Source organism: Onychomys torridus, chromosome 8 (genome assembly GCF_903995425.1).
Source record: "Onychomys torridus chromosome 8, mOncTor1.1, whole genome shotgun sequence".
NCBI lineage: Eukaryota > Metazoa > Chordata > Mammalia > Rodentia > Cricetidae > Onychomys > Onychomys torridus.
The window spans coordinates 48,317,984-48,332,867 of NC_050450.1; the positions used below are offsets into that span (position 1 = coordinate 48,317,984).

Genomic DNA, 14,884 nt, shown 5'->3' on the forward strand with positions numbered 1-14,884 from the left:
CAGGCCTCCAACGAAGCTGGTCTGACATGCAAGTCATTTCTAATCTATCCCAGGATCTCTGTCTTTCCAGGCAGCCTCAGTTCCTTTCACTTCGGTCTGTTTGCAGGCGCCATCAATGGGAAGCTAGCACTCTCTCCTGAGATAGCCTGTGGCTCTCAGCAAATAGCCCAGACCACGGGAAACGCTTCTCTATAGGGTTAAAACTTGTTCCAGGTCCTTCCATCTTGTGAAGCTGCAGTTTGTTCATGAGTTACCCTTAAGTGTTATTTATAGTTATATATTTATGTTTATATGTATTTATATATTTTAATATTTATATACATATTTATATATTTATGCCATCCCCATAGGTGTTATTTATATTTATGTTTGTGGTGCTGGGGTAGACCCCAGGGGCTTATATGTTATGCAACTTGTTTACCTCTGAACTATACCCCAAACCCTACCAAATAATATTTATATGAATAAAACAACATCGGTTCCCTTCAAGCACACCTGTAACTCTAGCTCTTAGGAGGTAGAGATAGGAGGATCAAGGATAGGAACTCAAGGCCTGTTCAGCTATGTTGTGAGTTTGAGGCTAGCCTGGGCTGCATGAGACCCTATCTCAAAGAAAACAAACTGAGGGATGGAGGGATAGCTTAGTGGTTAGGAGAACTGACTGCTCTTCCAGGGGACCTGAATTCAATTTTCATGTACCCACATGGTGACTCACAACTATCTGTAACTCCAGTTCCAGGGGATCCAGCACCCTCTTCCATCCTCCATGGGCTCCAGGCCCACACGTGGTGCAGACAAACACACATGCAGGAAAAATATATATAAAATAAAAGAATAGACTACAGAAGACCAATTCAAGCTGATGACATAAAAAGGTGAAAATACCGGGGCTGAAAAGATGACTCAGTTGGTAAAGCCCTTGCCACATAAGCACAAGAACCTGAGTTTGGATCCCAGCACTCAAGGGAAACCTGGGCATGGCATTGGAGCATGGAGACAAGAAGGGTCCTGATGCTTGAAGGCCAGCCTGTCTAGCCAGTGTGCTCTGGATTCAGTGACACATTCCCTTAAAAAAAAAAATGAAGTGGAGGTTCTGGAAAGATAGGTCAGTGTTTAAGAACACACATTGCTCTTCCAAAGGACCCTATTTCAGTCCCCAGCACCCAGTGTAGGCAGCTTACAACCTCCTACAATTCCAACTCCGGGGGCATCGGATGCTTCGGTCCTCCATAGGCACTTGCACTCATGTGCACATACCTACACACAGACACACATACAATGAATTTAAAATACACATTTTTCAAAAATAAGATGAAGATTGATACTCAACACCAACCCCTAGCCTTAACATGCATACATACACACATGTGCAACTGCACAGACATATGTGCACATATACAACACACACACACAACTGCAAGTCCAGAGTTTCTACTCTAAATCTCTCTCCTTGGTTTCTACCCTTAAGTCAGTCTCTCTCCTCTTTCCTCTCTGTCTCTGTCTGTGTCTGTCTCTGTCTCTCTCTGACTTTGTCTCTGTCTCCAGAATCTTGGTCTAGAGCTGTAGCTCAGTAGGAGCTTGCCTAATATGCCAAGACCCTGGATTAAATCCCTAACACCGCATAAAACCAGGCATGGTGGTACACAAGATTAATCCTGGACTTTACTACATGGTACATTGGAAGCTATACTGGTCAACACAGAAAGACTATGTCTCAAAATCCATAGAGAAATAAATATATAAATGCAGGCTGGAGAGATGGCTTAGTAGTTAAGAGCACTGGTTGCTGCTCTTCCAGAGGTCCCAGGTTCAGTTTCCAAAACCTTTATGGCAGCTCACAACCACCTGTAATTTCAACACCTTCTTCTCGTCTCTGTAGACATTGTGTACACGTGGTACACAGACATAAATGCAAAACACCCATACACGGAAAATAAATACTTTTAAAATAAATATATAAACACATAAATAAATGAGAATTGAATAAGTAAGATGATGGATGGATGGATGGATGGGTAGGTGGACAGATAAGTAGGTTTGTGGATGGATCAGTGGATAGACTACTAGATGGTTGATTAGATGTGAAGATGGATGGGTGGGGAGGTGGATGGGCTAGTCAATGGATGGATGGATGGATGGATAAGTGCATGGGTGGGTGGATGGATGAGTAGAGGATGTTAGTGATGCTTGTCTGGGCTTGGTTTCCCCAGCCTGAATCTCCTGAGCAGCATCCCTGGAACTGGGTCCAAACTCCTGACTCCCTCTGGTGCTCACACTGCCCAGAGCTAGGCAGTCCTTTCAGATCTTCCTCCTTTTTCTGCTGGAGATCAGAGGCCTTGCAGAAAGCCAAACGTCTTTCCTTGCTCAGCTCCACTGTCGCTGTACCTGCCCTGATAATGCCCGCTCCTTTTCTTTATACTGCTCAGGGACTTCGACAAAACACAACTTAGGAGAGAAAGGGGCTCGTTCAACTTATGGTTCCAGATGACGGTCAGGCATTGTGGGGAAGTCAAGGCCAGATCCCAAAGCAGCTTTCTCGTCACAGCCACAGACAAGAGCGGAGAGAAATAAAGCATGCATGCTTACATGCTTGCTCTGCTCAGTTAACTTTCTTCTCTTATTCAGCTCAGGACCTCAAGCCAGAGGAAGGGTGGAACCCACATAGAATAGCTGTCAGCTGGGTTCTGTGGGGAGTGAGCAGGGAAGGCTAGTGGTATCAGCTCAACAGTGTTAAAATTCTTTTAGCTTGAGAAGCCGGAGGTCTCTGGAATGCTGGGGAGATGTTAGAGTCAAGCGGAGGCCAGGTGGCAGGGTTGGGCAAGGATTCTCCTCTGCAAGCTTCCTGACAGCTATGTATAAAGAGACAGTGGCTTTCCTGCCCCCTCCTCAGGGCCTATCTTCTTTGCAAAATAGCAATAATGAGGATGAAATTCACTGCACATAGTAGGTGCTAAATAAATTCTAGCTACATGCCCATTAACGGCAGTCCTGATGCACACTACATTCTGTCAAGGTTTCCAAGAGCAACCTATAGGCTTCATACAGGAGCTTGTGTCCCAGAAGAATACAAGGGGACAGTGTATGTGACCCAGAATCACCACTCTAGATACAAGTGTGACCCTGGGATCTTTCCCTCCTCAACCCCTGCATCCTCCTTTGAGCAAGGAGAAGCTTGCCTCTACCTTGGCTCTCAAGTGTGGCCTCGTAAGCACTCTTGATAATCTTTTGTATGAGCCAGTGATAAACCTGGTCCTTTTTGTTTGTTGTTTTGTTTTTGAGACAGGATCTCTCTACATAGCCCTGCCTGTCCCGCAACTCACTATGTAGACCAGGGTGGCCCCGAGTTCACAGAGATCTGTATGCCTCTATCTTCCAAGTGCTGGAATTAAAGGCCAGTGATAAGCCTGGTTCTTAACCAGACAGATCTCCACCTCTTTCTCTGGTTTCTGCTAACAGCCTCTCCGCCTCTAGACAGGAAACATTACCTCCTTTTGTTTGACAGAAAACAGAGGAAGTTCAAGGCCACACAGATAACCAGTCTTAGGATAGCTGGGGGAAGGTGTCTCAAATTCAAAAGCCTAGGGAGGTGAGGAGTTCAGCGAGTAGACTTAAATGTGTGTTTAGAACAACAGGTAGTGGTAGGCTCCCCTGAAAGAAGTTACCGGAAGGGATTTTAATTCCCAAACGTTCACACTGCTCTGTTCTTGCTTTTTAATCAAAATCACCCCAGGGGACTGAGAGTGGCCCAGAGTAAGTACACTTGGCTAGCATGCAGGGGGGCTCTACATTCCATGTCCATTATGTTCGTGTGCATCACACACACACACACACACACACACACACACACACACACTCACACACGGCGGGGTGGGGGTGCGGTAAGAGAGGAAATAAATACAAGCAAACAAGAATACAGCCCTTTAATCCCAGCACTCAGAAGAAAGAGGCAGTCTGATCTCTGTGAGTTCAAGGCCAGCCTGGGCTACAGAGTGAGTTCCCGGACAACCAGAGCTACATTGTGAGACCCTATCTTGAAAACGCAAAACAAAATAACAACAAAAAAGAAGACCAAGTTTGAAGCCAGCCTAGGCTGCACAGTAAGTTGAAGGCAAGCGGCCCTGTCTCAGACCTAGAGGTGTGGTTCAGTGGGAGAGCACTTACCTAGCATACACAAGGTCATAGGTTTGATTCCTCAGCATAACAAAATAATGATACACTGAAAATTCAACAACAACCACAACAAAAACCCATAAAAACAAACAAACCCTCAGCACCCCAGATTCATTGACCTTTGTGCTGAGTCTGAGACTCCTGCACCAAGGTTGTCTGTTTGGGTTTTTGGATGGCAGCAAGCCCACCTTTCTAGCCCTTATACCTGCATCCTACTAAGGTTGCTCAGCAGCTTCTCAGTGGCCCAAGTCCTCTGGTTCTGCTAACAGTGATCCCGGATCTCCTGTTCCTCTTCAGAGAAACCTGCACTTTCTTGGTCAGCACTAGTGACCGTCACATCCAGGCTACCCTGTTAATGCTGCTTAGAAACCTCTATGTCTAAGGCAGATGGGGGTGGGGGGATATCCCTCTCAAGATCTGTGGGCTGGAGAGATGGCTCAGTGGTTAAGAGCGCTGGCTGCTCTTCCAGAGGTCCTGGGTTCAGTTCCCAACACTCATCTGATAGCTCACAACTACCTCTAACTCCAGTCCCAGGGGATCTAATAGCTTCTTCTGGTCTCTGTGCACACTGCACAAATGTGGTGCACAGTAATATATGCAGGAAAAATACCCATATTCATAAAGTAGAAGTAAAGGTTTAAAAAGAGAGAGAACTGGAGACCTGAGTGTGCCTGTGCATTCTGGCACCTCGCACAGGGGACTGCAAGGCTCTGCCTCCCATACAGTAAACATGTAGGAATTGAGATAGAGTGTGTCTCACTGGCCCAGGCTGGTATTGAATTCCTGGGCTCTGGCAACGTTCCAGCCTCAGGTTCTCAAGTAGCTGGATGGCGGACCTGCCACTGCTGGTGGAGTCTCTGTTTCCTCTCTGTGCGGTGGCTTGTGGTGGGCGGCAGGAAGAGAAGGGTTAGACCGGACCCCAGCTCCCAGAGGTGCCCAGCTTCTAACTCCCCAGAGCCTAGGAAGAGCTTCACATATAGCAAAAGGGCTGTGTGCTATAGATGTGTTTAAACCAAAGGTCTTGTTGAAATGAGGAGCTAATTCTAGGTCATCCAGTGGAAGACCAAGGAAGGAAGTAGGAGGCAGACAAGTGAGGCAGTTTTATTGCTGTTGTTATTTGTTGCCTTTTCTAGCTTCTGGCAGTTACCAAGGGGTCCAACAGCTAGAAAAGGAAAGGCAGGGGGAGAGTGCTGCCTCCAGCATCTGGAAGGACTGCTCGCCACGCTTTGCTTATGGGAATAAAGATGCCAAGCTCAGCCGGGAGGCAGTGGCCCACGCCTTTAATCCCAGCACTCAGGAGGCAGAGGCAGGCGGATCTCTGTGAGTTCCAGGCCAGCCTGGGCTACGGAGCAAGATCCAGGAAAGACACCAAAACTACACAGAGAAACTCTGTCTCAAAAAAAAAAAAAAAAAAAAAAAAAGAAAGAAAAAGAAAAAGAAAAAAAAGTCAAGCTCAGAAACCAGGTGGGAAGTCACGGTTGAAAGGAAGCAGGCTTGAGACAACACAGTACTCCACCTGCCCTGCTCGGTGCCTAGAGTTTGTGTTTCTGGTTAGTTGGCAGGGAGGGCTGAGGGCAGGTCTTGGCAGGTCATTTATAGGTGGAGAAGCTTTGTAGATGTGGTGGGCTAACAGAGAAGTACTCAGTACGGATAGGATGAGGTGGGAGGAGGGGAGTGCCTGCTATAAGACAAAGGCACTGTACCTGGCACACCACATGCTCCAGATGAAGAACCAGGATTGAGAGGGTGACTCACTGGAGCCAAGTCACCTGGGACCTCCGGGGCTTTGACCTTCACCCAGCAAAGGCTGAACGGCTCAGCCTTTGATGAAGGTGCTATGAGTAGAAACCTTGGGGTAGCAATGGCTGTCCATAAGTATAAATTTGTCATTTACTAATTCATTCAAGATTCTTTTACTTAAAATCTGTTGATGGCTTATTTCCCACAGCACCAAGAAGGCAGCCAGATTTGCTTCAGGCTCTTTGTAGTCCTACAGGCTCTGGGCCTTAGATTTGAATTTAGCATGCCCACTTCTTATCCCGTTGGGTATGGCTTCCTTACAAATGGACTTATTCATCAAGACCGCTCCTGCCTCAGGGCCCTTGCACACGTCTTCTCCTCTCAAAGAATGCTCTCCCACGAGCTGCTGGTGCAGGCTCCTTCCTGCTCTTCAGTTATTTGTTCAGACAGGCCTTTCACTCGCAGCTAAATCCATCACTGCACCTGCTGATTTTCTTCCTAGTACTTATTTCTCTCTAAAATTATCTTCGTTATGGACCTGATCATTGTTGGCTGTCTGTGTCTCCCCGACACAATGCCAGCTCCTTGACAAGCAGGGGACCACCTTGCATCAGTACCCAACAAGGTGCCACGTGTGCAGTGAATACATTTCACATCTAACTTGAGCAAATTTGAGATTGATTCTCAAACCAAAGACACGGTCACAGGTGAGGGGCTAGTGGTGGCGTGGTGGCGTGGTGGCATGAGGGTGGAGGGCTGGCTCAGGACTGAGTTCAAATTCTCGGGCGAGTGATGACCAGACCAAGTCCTGCTGCCTTCCCCATGTCCTTCCCTGGGCTGCACCTTTCAGGCCATCCGCCAAGCCCCAGCCCCCCGCCACCCCCCCCCCACCCCGACGGACATGGGGCGTGCAGTGGGGCGCGCGGGCGCCAGGGGGCGCTGTCGGGGCGCGAACGGCCCACCTGGCACCCGAGGCCACGAGCGAGAGCTGCCTGGCCGCCCGGGAACTTTTTTCCTCGCGCTCTCGCTCTCCTGCTCCCCCCGCACGTCGCCCGCCCGCCGCTCTTCCTGTGTGGAGGGGATCGCATTTCTCTTAGGCTCCCGCGGGCACCAGGCAGGCCCGGTAGGGTGCGCGGTCAGGGCCCGCTACGCGCGCCACCGGCTCCGGGCGTCCCGGTGCCGCCCCCGCTCGCGCCTGGGCTCGGACAGGCCGCTCGCAGAGCCAGGCGGCGGCGGCGGCGACGGCGGCGAGGGTAGCTGGCAGCCCGCCGTGTCGCGGTCCGAGGAGGGGGCGCCGCGGCCCGCCCTCCTTCCCGCCTGGTCGGCCGCCGCGCCCGACACCCATGGGCGCGCGGGCCTCCGGGCCGCGAAGTCGCTGCGCCGGACGCCGGGCCCCGGAGTGAGAGCGGGTACCGAGGTGAGCGGGGCGCCCGGCGCGGGGGACAAGGACCTGGGCGGAGGAGCGGGTGGGGGAGAGGAAGGTGCGAAGCGTGGGGACCCAGCGGGCAGGGGTCCGGGCGGGGGCGGGGGCCGAGCACGAGTGGGGCGCGGACGCGGGGTCGCGCGGCCTGGCTTTGTGTGGCGCCGGCGTGAGGCCGCCGGTGGCCGGGTAGGGGCTGCAGGAGGGTGTTCTGGATCGTCGCTGGCCGGCTGGGGAGCGGGGCGCTGGGAGCCGAGGCCCAGTGTCACCAAGTGTGGGGCGGGGACGTGGGGCGGCGCGGCGCGGGCCCGAGGGAGCTTTGTGAGTGCGTCCTGGGTGGGGACGGGGAACCGGCGGCTCGGTGCGTAGCCCGTTCCCGGGGGTCCGAGCTGCGAGGGCCGCTCGTGGCGACACAGGACATGGTACTCGCCGCGTGTCCCCACCCGGGCCTGTGTACAGGCCCCGCGTTGAGTAGGAAGCGGTCTCGGCGACCCGGGTGCTCCGTCGCGGCCAGGCCTGGGGCGCACAGGCCTTTCGGGGTGACGCCACCGTCTGGAGCCCGGGACACGCAAGCCTGGTGCTCTCCCGAAAGCAGCCAGGCCCGCGGGCCCTTTCGAGGCCGAGCCCTCACGCCTTTGGAGGCAAGGGGACCTGTGGGGGACTCCGGGCCGAGCGGGGCAGGGGCGAGGGCTCGGCAGAGCTCAGGGGTGACATTTGGAGCTTTGGTCACAACTGGAGGCCTTCAAGGAGGGGCAGAGGGGAAGCGAAACACAAGGCAGGCTCCAGGTCGCAGCGGCCCCAGCTTCCTGGGGCGCCCGTTTTTCCCAGCGACCCGCTCCTTCTTGGGGCTCCCAGTTGCTCATTCGCACAGCAGGGCGGGAGTGCGGCCAGGAGCTGTGCCTTCGTCCGGAGAACCCTGGACCTGGGGGCTCTGAATGGATTAAACCCAAGCGTAATACGCTCCTGAGGACTGGGGACGTGCGGCTGCGTGCCTGAATGGCGAAGCCAGGCCGACGCTTCCCAGCCCTCCGCACGCACACCCGCAGCGCCTGTGTCGCGGTTCTAGCGGGGCCCCGCGCCCCCCCCCTCCCACCCCCTTTTCCAACGGCAGTGCTGTGTTGAGAATTCAAGGGCATTACATCTGGTTGCAATCTAGTTTCATGCGGCTGCTGGGCTGTTAAGACCTCGCGCTGACGTCAGAGCAGGGGAATTACTTCTTTTTATTTTATCTTTTTTTAGTTGTCTGCTGCCCTGGGAGGGGAGGCGGGTGGAGAGTGGGGCCAGGCAAGCTGTGATGTGGAGGCGCCAGCGCGATGGGAGCCCAGATCTGGGAGCTCTGCTTCCTAGCCTATCCGCCTTCTCCTCCCCCATTCTCCACACACTCCTCTCTCAGCTCAGCTCCAGTCAGACTCGGGTTGGGGGCAGTGGAGTGGAGGCCCTCCCTGGCTGACTACACAGCTGTTTCCAGAGGTTTCTCTGGGACGTGGCCCTTGGGATCTGGAAGCTGAAGAGTAATCTAGTTTCCCACCCCTCCTCCCAACACCCCAGAGGGGATGTGGGGCCCAAGAACAAGGCATAAACACAGTCATCCTAGTCCCAAGGCAGCCTCCAGAAGTCTGGCCAGGCTCTCTTCACAGTCATTCCTTGGAGAGGAGAGTGTATGGGGGTGATTGAGTTTTCAGAAGCCATCTTAGGAGGGGGCAAAATGCGACCTTCCCTGACAACCAGAGGGGCCTCCAGCATCACAAGTGTCTTTATTTCTACTGGTCCGTGAGGCCTCTGCATGCGGGGCCCTTATTACCTTTTAGGCCCCAAATCTAAACCATTGGTTTAAAAAGCCCTACCCATGAAGAAACCCTGTTATGCATGCACTCGCGGGTGTATACACACACACACACACACACACACACACACACACACACCAAAAAACAAACAACAAAAACCCCTGCCATGTGCAAAGGACTTTGTAGGTCACGGTATTGTTCCTACTCACAATATATAGCAAAAAGAAAAGTTTAGCAAACAACCCTTCTAATGCATGTGCTGGTCGCTGACATTTTCTGTCCTAGTCTATTTGATTAGAAAAACGACTGGTGGTCACCCATGAAATCAGTGTTTCACAGCCACCGACGGATCACACCAAATTTGAAAAAGCAGGCCTAGGAAATGGATCTGCTATGTATTCCTTCAACAAACACTAGACCCTAGAATTGCTGTCTTTTTTCATTGCTCAAGTAACATGTGGAGAGGTTCTCACTGGGAGAAATGCAAATAACAAAAAAGTATGTAGTGTGAAAGCCCCTCCCTCAGCCCAGGTGGCCCTGTTTGAGTGGATCTTCCATCCTCTGCTCCTCAGTGTGTGCAAGAGGCTGTGTACAAATCCGTGAAAACATCCCCAGGTCTCTCATTCTACAGCCCGGCTTTCCTCTCTGCATGGGAGTGGAGCAGGTGAGGTGCTTCAGGGCTGGACTCTGGATTGACTCCTGGCTCCGCCATCTGCTGAGGGAGTTATCACTCTGGGCCTCAATGTCTCCATCTGTACACTGGGAATCTCAGTGCTGACTAGAGCTGAGGTACCCATAGATGGTTCGGTCAGTGATTCTGAGGAAGGCCAGCTGTTGTGTCTTCACTGTGACCATGGCAGCACATAGTTGCCCTTTTGTGCTTCAGCCAGCTGCCTGGGCTGTGGTATATATGTATGTGTGTGACTCCCAGGGAGGAGGGGCTTTGTGCATTGGTAAGGATGCCCTCAGGCCAGGGTTCTCTTTGGGGCAGGCCCTGGATGCCAGGCCCCAGAGAACATGGACTGTCCAAAGGCCTATTGTTTTCAAGGTAATGTTAGCATCTAAGCATGACACATTCCCAGAAGGTTACTACCCAGTGACAGGTGTATGAGACCCAGGTAACAACCAAGATCTTCATGGAAGAGGGGGTTGTGAGCAGGTGATGTACTGGGCATGGATTGAGAAGGAGAGGGGACCATGCCTGCTGCTCTGGAGACTTTCGTGTTTTGGACACTTGATTCAGGATAAATGGTGAAGGAGCCATTGTACCAGGGCTTCCTTGTTGGCCTTCTTGCCACCTTCCAGGTGAGATTGGAGTGATCTCTCCAAACCCCAGCAGCTACCTTGAAGTCTTGATTCTGAACAGAGGTGAACCAAGGGTCCTTCACATGCTCCGGGTCCTCTCTGGTGTCCTCTGCTCTGCCCCTGCATACTACCTTCCTTTCAGCTCAGCTGTTTTCGTGCCAGCCTCTTGAGTTTGCCTGGGCTGCCCTTTCCACCTGGGTGCCCTTCATCTGCCTCCCAAGACCCAAACAGACATCCTGTCTCCTCCTTCTGACCTCTAAGAGAGTGAGTCATCGCTCTTTGTCTATGTCAGTGGCCCAGCGTGGATCTCTGAATGATAGGCCCTTCTGCCTTGCACATGAGGCTAGAGCAGCTGAGTCTCAGTGACTCCTTCCAGGGCCCACAGCCAGGGGTGGGGACTAGAACTCAGATGTCTAGGAATGCTTCCTGGTAGGGGCCCCAGGTGAACTGCAGAGGATAGGAGCCTCACAGCCACTCAGAGGCCCCTTTGATCCTTGGCTGGGGCCTGTTCTCTGTGAAAACGTGTGTGTGTGTGTGTGTGTGTGTGTGTGTGTGTGTGTGTGAGTGAGAGAGAGAGAGAGAGAGAGAGAGAGAGCGCGAGAGCGAGAGCGAGCACACAAGAGCCCAGTAGTCGCGTCGTTGCCCCCCCCTTCCCAACCAGGGGACTGGAAGAAACTGGCTCATCCTGTTTCTCCAAGAATGAGGGTGAGCTGTGCCCCTTTCCGGTGGGTCACTGAAGACCCAAGATTGGAATGTGACACCAGGGAGGGGGAGGCCACAGGAGGCACAGGCTGAGACTTGGCTGCCAAAAGACAAGAGTTTGTTCTGCTGGTTCTGGAGCCCTTCAAACAGGGCAGGGGTGGGAGAGACAGAGATAGACGGAGAGGCATGTGCAGGGCCCAAGGTGTGCAGGGGTGTTGGGAATCACGAGTGGGATAGAGGGGAACTTAAGGGAGTGTAAGAGGAATTGAGGTGTTCTTGCTACAAGATCCATAGGCTTACGTTCAAGAGAGAAAGCAGCCAGGGCTTTGGCCACATCAGGCATTCCTTCATTAGTTCATTGGTTCTTTGAGCATCATTTCTGTGCTTACACTCAACAAACCAGTGTTAGTCTTCAAGGACCTTGAAGTGTTGGCACTGGGTAGACAATCCACAAATGCCCCATTTTGCACAGTGGCCTGCCTGGATGGTGGATGGGGCACATGGGTGGCACATAGGGTCCTGTGAAGAGGAGAAATGTCTGCACTGGGCCCAGGATAGGGAAGTCGTGTGCCAGGGCCCAGGATAGGGATGTGGCTGGGAGCTATGGGTGAGATGCTGGAGTCAGTCAGGGAATCTTTCCCCTTGCTCTCTAGACTCAGGGCTAGCAGTGTCCCCACAGTAGGCTGCTTCATCTGTAGGCCTGCTTTGCTCCTTTCTTGGGGGCGGGGACAGGGGGAAGCTGCCAGTGGGGAGGGCTGCTGAGATTGGGCAGCAGGTTTGCTTAGCACCCGTCTGAGACCTGTAGGGGCTTGAGAGAAGGTGTGCAGGGAACACTGCTGATCTGCACAGTGGACTCTCTTGGGACAGATCAGCAAGCACCAGATTAAGAATCAGAAAAAAGGTCTAAATTCCAGCCACCACTACAGGGGAGCCAACTTTCCTTCCCTGAGCATGGGTTTCTGCTGTCAAAAATAGGAATAGGAATTGCTGCCAACATAAAGGGTGACAATGGCTTTGATTTGTTTTGTGACATGAAAAGCAAAGAGGACCCTGTAGCTTGGGGACATAAACAGGAACTTTGGGTGAAGCCAGCCTGAGTTCAGATCCTGTGTGAGCTGCTGTTTGGAGGGCTCTATTTTCCTCCATTTTAAAATGAGCACAAGAGGGTCCTGCTGGTACACCGCCCTTCTCTTGACTGTTATTGTTGGGTTGATACTCATTTTTGTGATGCTGGGGATGGACTGTAGAGCCTTTAGCCTGCTAGGCAAGTGTGTGTCAACCCTGTGCTGTCCCCCAGCCCTGGACTGTTCTTCTCACTGCTGAAGAGCTCTGCAACATGCACTAGGCATCAATGACTGTTTCCCTTGACAGTCACCTCTAACCCTCACTTGCAGAATGGGGAGTCCAATGCCTGTTTCTCTTCTGGCGAGGTGGAGGTCAGTGGAGGGAAGGTAGATGAAAATGACTGGCTTCTGGCCACAGTTTCTGTTTGCAGAGGGACTTTGCCCCAGTGATGAGCGTGGGACCCTAAGAAAGTATCCAACAATTTGTGATGTTAGTGCTATGTAACCGTTTGCATTTGTTCAGTTGTTTTATGCTGAGTGCTCAGATATTTCAGGGTGCAAGGGCCATCCCTCAAGGACAGTGCATTGTGCATTGTCTGTCTCTCTCCGTCTCTGTCTCTGTGTCTCTCTATCTCTCTGCCCCCTCCCTCCTCCCCTCGTATATGTGCCTGGTTTCTATGGAGGCCAGAAGAGGGTGTTAGACCCCTTGGAACTAGAGTTGCAGTGGACTTTTAAAAAAACATGTATTTCTTGTGTGTATGGGTCTGTTTGTGGGTATGCCATGTGGTACCCTGGAGCTGGAGTTGCAGGGGATTGCCAGCCACCCTAATGTGGGTGCTGGGAACCGTCCTCAGGTTCTTTGGAAGAGCAGTATGTGCTCTTTAACTGCTGAGCCATTTCCCTCCTATGCAGAGTTGTAAGCAGCCTGGCTGTCCGGGTTCTGATCCAGGTTATATTACTTGGCCAGGTTACCTGTCTCCCTTGCTCATTTTCCTTGTCTGTGAGGTAGAAGGCAGTGAGCACCATTCCTTATAGGGTTACTGCAGAATGGAGAAATCTGAGTTCATGCAGATAAAGCCCCATAGTGTCTGATGTATGCCAAGTGTTCTCTTCAGAAATGGCTCTTCTTCCTCGTTGCCTGGGGGAAGTTAACCTAGCCATACTCCTGCCAGGGCGGCACCCACTGGAAAGAAGGAGTGGTCCCTGGTCCTGCAGGAACAGTCAGCTCCTGGACCAGCACTCACGGCTAAGCTACCTCAGCCAGGCTAAGAGGATAATGTAAGGCTGGCCTTGCTTGGCTGTAGAGGTGCATTTCAGGGAGTCCCTGTAAGGCTGTATTCACCCTAGAAGGTTCAACCTTGCCTGGCACCAAGTGAGTGTCAGCCTTGACGAAGAAGCTTTGACTTGCAGTGTTAAAATCAAGTGTTTTCTGGTTGAGTCATCGTGATTACCAGAGGCCATTGTGTGTCCTAGACAGGTCCCCAACCTCTTGGAACCTCTGCAACCTCATTTATCAGATAGCCAAAATAAGTACCAATGTGTATATATATAATATATATTTTCCCCAGAGCTGAGGACCAAACCCAGGGCCTTGCACTTGCTAGGCAAGTGCACTACCACTGAGCTAAATCCCCAACCCCAATGTATATATTTTTAAAGCATCCACAATCCAGACCTGGTAAGGAGCAGTTCCACTTGTATGCCAACTGCTCTGTCACCAAGGCTGTCATTGTTTAGTTCTTACAATGAGCTTGGGTCAGGGCCTGCCTTCTGGGAGCTTCTGGTCTAAATGGGAAAAATGAACAATGTTTGAGATTAGGATAAGAGGTGTTCTGAGATGGCACAGAGTTACGCATTTGCTCATTTCAGGGGCACTGGGATAGGCTGTGGAGAGGTGGCTCTAACTTGAGGTGATTTTGTCACTTGGGTGATGTTTGAGTCATGTCTGGAGGCATTCTTGGTTGTCTCAGCTAAGGGCCACTGCAGAACACTCTGCAATGCACAGTCACTTTAACAGCAAACCAGCTGGCCAAGACGTCTGTAGCACTGAGGGCTCAGCAAGCCCTGCTGGCAAACGTGGTAGTAGCCGCATAGATCTGTAATCCCTGCCATTTTCAAGTGTCCAGTCTGGTGGACATGCTGGCATTGCAGAAAGGACTGTGTAATGATCACAACTGCATGATTAGTCGTGATGTGCTGAGCTAAAAGAAAAGTGCAGACTGGTGACAGCCTTCTACAGTCCTTCTTGGCTAATGCATGGCCCAGTCTCTAAGGTTCAGAGGTGGAGCGGACGGGTGTCATTGCAAGGCTGGCCGCCAGAAAAAGACTAAGCCTTAGGGGATCTGGGAAAAGCTTCTAGAGGTGGGGAGATGCTAAGGAGAAGCCCTTTCCTGTCTTCTGGTTTGAGGGACTGCAAGAGACCAGGTTAGGTGTGGGAGAACAGAGGCCATTGCTGTCCCGGGCTGTTCTGTGACTGAATTCTACATGCTGGCCCTCCTTTGCATTCCATCCTCTAAAAGTGGGGAGAGAGGAACATTTTCATGTCAAAAGCACAGAGAGGAGTGGGATGGGAAGCAATCCTATGTGTGATACCTTTGAGACAGCACAGAAAATCCCCACCGTGGCTCAAAATAGCACTAAAAACCGAGGGTTTGCCAAAGCAGACTTAGCTAATGTTGACAGAGCTGGCTTTATTCCCT

At 51.9% G+C, this 14,884-nt stretch overlaps 1 protein-coding gene across 2 annotated transcripts in view; it reads left to right on the forward strand.

The window, feature by feature from the left end:
• The first annotated feature begins 6,884 nt into the window (after positions 1-6,884).
• Rai1 (retinoic acid induced 1) overlaps positions 6,885-14,884 on the forward strand; it is a 101,926-nt gene continuing 93,926 nt past the window's right edge. For both annotated transcript variants that reach the window (XM_036195678.1, XM_036195682.1), the window contains exon 1: positions 6,885-7,327. The gene's annotated coding sequence lies outside the window, so the exon portion shown is untranslated. The remainder of the gene's footprint in view (positions 7,328-14,884) is intronic.